The sequence below is a fragment of the Pinus tabuliformis genome, chromosome 8, assembly GCF_031772625.1.
Source record: "Pinus tabuliformis cultivar Carrire ecotype Pingquan chromosome 8, CPIR1, whole genome shotgun sequence".
NCBI lineage: Eukaryota > Viridiplantae > Streptophyta > Pinopsida > Pinales > Pinaceae > Pinus > Pinus tabuliformis.
In genome coordinates this window covers 103071714-103078051 of record NC_142294.1, presented here as the reverse complement: position 1 = coordinate 103078051, position 6338 = coordinate 103071714, and positions in this window count along the sequence as shown.

Below are 6338 nucleotides of genomic sequence, written 5' to 3'. Positions count from 1 at the left end.
TTGGCTTCAAGATATTCTTCCTCAGAAATGCTTTCATTTTGGGCATCTATAGAAGGTTTATCTAGAACTCCACCAAATCTGAGTTGTACATCATTGAGAGTAACAATAATATAGGCAGGAAATTGTTGACCTTCTAGCATATAAGCATTTTGAGGGTTTTTATTATTGAGGTTTGGCAATGGCCGAGAAGGAAGTTTATTTGACTTCTGTTGGAATGGAAGCAAGAGTTGAGAATTTGGGTTCTGTTGAGAGGGTTGTTGTTGTTGAAATGACAATGATAGTTGTGGGTTTTGATTTGGAAGTTTTGGAGCCTGTTGGTTTTGAAAAGATGGAGGATATTGATAAAATTGAGAAAATCTTCCATAAGGATTTTACATGCCTTGTACCGATGATTGGAAAGGGTTTTGAGGTTGGGACGAAGATCGTTGCCAAGGATTCCAATTGAGTGGGGGTTGAAAGTTCATAGAGTTGTTAAACCCTTGATTTTGTTGCCCCTGCCAAGGTCTCCTTGCAACAAAACAGAGAGACTCAATTGTATTTGGATCTTCTTGAAAGACAGCTTTGAGCCTAGGAACTGAAGGACAATCCTTGGTCTCATGATTCTCTGAACAAATCGCACATGTTTCTACAACTTTTGCATCCAAGGAACATTCCCTGAGAGCATGTTTTTTTCTACATTTTGGGCAAAAGATGCCTAAAGCTTCAGCTTCTGCTTTCTGCTTATTGTGGATCTTATGAGTGTCTAGTTGCTCACTAAGACTCCCTAAGATATCAGTTTTGAATTCATCAAGCATATTTCCAATCTCGGCCCTTCTTACTGATCCAATTGCAGACTTGTTTTCTTTGATGAGATAAGGATCTCTAGGCCCTTTTCCAGTTTTAAATTTTCCTCTTGAGAGATGGACACACAGTTCTGCTATGTCATGAAGTGGAAGTTGAGATATGTCTCCTTTTCGCATCATGTTCAAAATATCTATCCATTCATCTCTAATGGCTTTTAATAGAAGGGCTTTCAAGGTCTCCTCATCTAAGTTACTCATTTTTTCTCTTTTCAGATTGTATTGGAATATTTCAAGTAAATCCTCCAAGTTTTCATCTTCTCTTTGTACCATTTTAAATACTTCATCCTTGTGGTTGGTAGGCATACAATAATCCATGTATCTATCCAAAAATGTTTGTTTCATATCATTCCAATTCCTAATGGATTGAGTGATTAATCCCATGAACCATTTCAAAGCAGCTCCTTTCAATGTTGAAGGAAACAGTTTGAGTTTTTGAGAGTCTTCTAGATAATCATAGGTTCGACACACGACCTCAAAATCAAATAGAAATGTTTTAGGATCTTCATTTCTTAACCCATGAAAGTTTGGGAGGACAGATGGTGAAATATTTTTCATTGTTGCTCGAGAATCCTCATCGACTATAGGAAATCCAAATGAGTTATCTCCATCCCTATTTCCCCCATTGTTACCTCTACCTCCTCCATTATTTCCTCCTCCCCCTCCTCTGCCTCTACCTCTACCAAATCCGTTAACTCCCTCTTCTGTCATGGTAGTTTTCTCATAGATTTCAGAGTCCTCTGGTTCCTCTACTAATGGTGAACGAGGAGGAATTTCTCCCTCTTCTTCCTCAGATGATTCTACTTCTTCAATTACAATGTGTCTCCTTGTAGAAGAAAAGAAAGGATCTTTTCCTAATTCAGATTCGATGGATGGTGAGGAAGAGTCTCCTAACTCAACTACTGCTAGGAGTGTAGGTTGGAGATTATGGAGGTGTCTGTTGTCTATTCCTTGAGGTAGGAGTTGTGAAAATCAAACTCTTGGCTCTAGCTATAAACCTTCCCCTAGAATCTCTTGCTCTATGCATGTCATTTTTTATTTTTCTTCAAGTCGGGCTAATAATTCTCTTTCTGATCTTCCAGGTCACTCTAGGTGCAAGAAGAGATCATAGTCAAGAAACTATTAAACCAATAACTTTCTCCTTTCTGGTCCTCCAGATCACACTAAGTGCAATAGGAGAGCATACTTTGAGAGGTTATCAATTTTCCTTGAAATTTTCCTGCTTTTATTTTTTAAGAAATTGGCTACCTAATTTCACTTCCCCAGCAACGGCACCAAAATGTTTGGTCAATTTAGTGTGTTCTAAATTGCTATTTAAAATGTCAATCTAGGATTCGTAAACTTTTGAAGTGAAGTGTACTATATGTAAAAGATAACCATTTCCTTTGTCTTTTGTCGTTTTTGAGTTTTTTAGTTTGTTTTTGGATTTATCTTTCCCTAATGTGTGATGGCGAAAATGAAAGTTAAGTATGGATGGTAATGGTGATTTCTATAGTGATTTTCCCAAACTTAAAAGTGTTCAAAAAGAAAGCTTTAAAACAACTGTAATGAAATCAATTCTTAAGAGGAAGTAAATGTATCAAACAGTGAACTAATGACAATGGCCCAGTATCCTTACTGCTGTATGAAAAAGAAAGTAAAAACTGAACTTAAAGCAACTCAAAAACTGAAAGCAAAATCAACTAATTCACACTACTTCAACTTTTCTGATCCTTTACCCTTCAGCTCAATCTACCTTGTGGGAAGAAATCATGAACAAGTTAAGCAATATGATATCTAAATGGCAAGAAATTAAATTGGATAAAGGAAACTAATCACACTACTTCAGCTCTTCTGATCCTTTACCCTTTAGCTCAATCTACCTTGTGGGAAGCAATCATGAACAAGTTAAGCAATATGATATCTAAATGGCAAGAAATTAAATTGCATAAAGGAAACTAATCACACTACTTCAACTCTTCTGATCCTTTACCCTTCAGCTCAATCTACCTTGTGGGAAGCAATCATGAACAAGTTAAGCAATATGATAACTAAATCACACTACAATAAGTAATATTCTGATTCCTTACTAATAGATTCACTTGACTATAGAAAGAAACCATAAACAAATGAGTAGTATGATGTCTAAGTAGCAGAAAAATAAATAAGCAAAACACAAATTGAAAAAGGACAGTTCTGGAATTAAACTTCAGAAAATGAAAATTAGCAGGAAGGACAAGATGATCTCATATGTCAGTGGTTATCAAAAAGATGAAAATTTGCCTGGTGTTATAGACATTTTTGTGCCTTTCAGCTCCAAGCATGAAATGTCGATAAACCAAGGGCTCCTAAGTCCCTAAAAGTGTTGTTCTAACCCCTAAAGGAACAAGGTCAACAAATTACAGCTTCTCCCGGAAGTTCTCCACCAGAAACTGCTCAAAATAATTCAAAACAACATCATTTCAGCTGCTCCACTGGCTAGCTGTGTTGCATAGCACCTAAACACACTAGCTGGGTGCATTGCAACGCACCTAAATGCACTATGAGGGTGCGCTGGGCGAGAAATGACAAATGGCAGTGTCATTCCGCGAGGTGGAAAGACAATGGAAGCTTCCAGAATCTTCTCCTATGACACTTGCCTCACTGAATTCGACAAAGGATGAGTAAGAGGCCTTTAGTCTCCAAGTGGAAGCAAGAAATGACAGAGAGAAGACACTAATCAAATCACAAGCTGACTCATCCTCCTTGCATACACCTATATATGGATCCCTCATCCCAGAGATCCAGAGGTTAGAGGCTGGAATTTTGCACATTGTAAGGAATTACTGTTGGTTTTGAGATAGAGATCAAAGTATTGGGTGATTTATGCTTTGTTGGAGGTGAAGAGGGGCTTCTTTGTTGGGAGGTTGATGCTGGGTCAGGAACCATCGGTTGTAACTCCTCTTGGATCTTCTTGTTATATCAATAAAAACTATTTGAGTTTTTCCTCCATGCTTGTGTATCATTGATGCTTGTTATATTTGTATGGTTAGCTTAAATCTAATCCTAAGCTGTTTATGAATATAGATCCATGTCTTTGTATAGTGTTCTTCTTCTGTGATCTTACAGGTACTTGGTGAAGCTGGGCAAGTAAGGGAGCAGGTAGCTGGAAGCTGTCAAAGGAGAGAGGGATTGGATCAAAGGATTAGCGCAAGACACATGTCGGTTCTTTCTATCCCCCTCTATCTATAGTTCATAAAGGAAATACAAAAGTAGTTTTCTCTGTTTGTTTCTAAGGCAGTTGTGACACCTTAGTGGGATAGAGCAGTTCTAAATAGACACTTTTCCCGGTAACAAAATGGCGACTCCGCTGGGGACGATTGTCTAATTAGTTTGTTTGTGTATCTTTTTGTTGATTGTTTCATAAACTTATAAGTAGCATTCGAACTGCATTTGCCATAACAAATGCAAAGTAGACATCTACTGCTTCAATCCATTCACTGGATTTGTTTATGATTTGAACAGCTGATTCACAAATGATCTGATTGCCCTTGTGATAGCTCTTAGACCCTCCTTAGATCTACCCCTGATTGTGCATTATTGATTACTTTTACTCGGCCAAAAAACAAAAGATTGAACTCCAAACCGTGACCCAGAACCCGAACAAATTCTCGTTTCTGGCCCAGCGCAGGTACTGTTAAGAGTTCCTGCATTTCAGCGCACTTCCTGAAAGGGAAACCTGCGCTGCAATTCAGTTTCTATGTGTTACAGGTGTGCTGATCAGACTGGCCCTGTGAAGCTGAGGTTCTTGTGCTTCATTCTTTCCAGTTTTGTCTCTGATTTTTTGCAGCCTGTGATCAGTATATGTCTGTTTAAAACCCCTTTTCCTTGCTATTATTCTGCCTCCTTTGTACAAAATAACTGTAGATTTTTTTGTGTGTTTGTTGAGTCGGTTACATTTTTCCATTGCAAAAGTAGAATAGTCGTACTGTCGTCCTTTGATTTAGATCTGTCGCAAGTGTCGATTTCGATCATAGGAGAAAGTTTGATTGCTGTTGATGGTCGATTATACTTTTACTATTGCCTTTGGTCTGAATTTATGATTTTCTAGTGTCAAAAACGAGTATTGATTTCAAAATCGCAAGGTGTCGTAATCGTCTTTATCTTTTGATTTCGAAAAGAAGCTTGTTTGTGTTTGTCGTTTGAAAACAAATTCAGATTTGTACATCAACTTTCTTTTTAGCATCAATACTAAGAAAGTCGAAAACAAATACATGCATGTGCATTTGCATATTGACAGTCTATTTGGCTTGATTTAGGAAAGTGCATTTACAATGTGCTTTTTGCTCTTTGTGAAAAGATTGTGTCTTTCTTTTCCTCTAGTAGCTAGGATTTTCATTGCACAAAAGAGATAAAAGTTTGTTTATCATCTTTAGATTGCATTTTAGGAATTACATCTACATCTCGTGGTGAACCCAAAAGGAAAACTTCATAAGAAAGATCAACTTAAAATAAATTCAATGAATCTAACAATGCTTTGGAACTTAACGCACAACATTTAGAGGTCTAGGCTAGAGACGTATTTCAACGTCGTAAAGCCTGGTAACTGTTGTCCTCACTGATGGTTGGGTGATTCCTCCACTTTGAGATAATAAGTGTCAGTACGGACTTGTGCTCCCATGTACCGTTGAGTATATTTTGGGAGACCCCTATAGGCTTAAATCCTTTATCCATAGGAAGCTGTGTCTGCCGCCCTATCGATCGTAATGCACTGAACACAACATTCGGGAAGATTGACTGCCATACCATAAAAAGCATTCTGCAGTTTTGTGATTTGTTTGGTACTCCCTCTACCTAGATCTCCAGAGCAGTCCCTTTCGTTCCTTTTCAGACTCCTCAACGAAAAAGGTCCATCTGAGCACTTGTCACTTCAGGCTCATTAAAAATCGAAGGATACTAGAGTCATCTTTTGTTTTTTCTCGACTCTTAAAAACTGAAAAAACAAGTTGTGTCAAAGCATGTTAGAATTTATTTTAAACAGAATATTCATTACCCCTTTCCTACGTTGATCTTGGGTTGAGAAAATGGAGTCTACCAACCAAGGAATTCCCCTTGGAGGAAATCCTAGTCCCTTCTCCTCTTGGGGAGATGTTGGTGCGCCCCATATGGCCACATTGTTGCTTCCAGGACTGACAATTGGTTTGCCTGTATGGCTCTTCTCAACCTCTGTCGTTCAGAACACCACTATTCCTGAACAATTGAATCAGCAATTAGACGAGTCCAGAGTTGCCCGCCAACCTTCTACTTCCTCTAATTCTTCCTCTCCTCCTTCCTCTTCGCTTGATGGGGCTGGTAAAGCCAAAAGTCAAGTTCCTAAGAAGAAGAAAGAGAAGAAGAAGAAGGAGCCAAAGGCGAATGGGGGAAAATGAGTGTCGTCTAATGAAAATCCACACACTGCACCGACCAGGCCTAAATCGCCATGTGTCATTTGCAAAGGAGACCACTTTCACAGAGATTGTCCTTGCATCCCTCAGATATTAA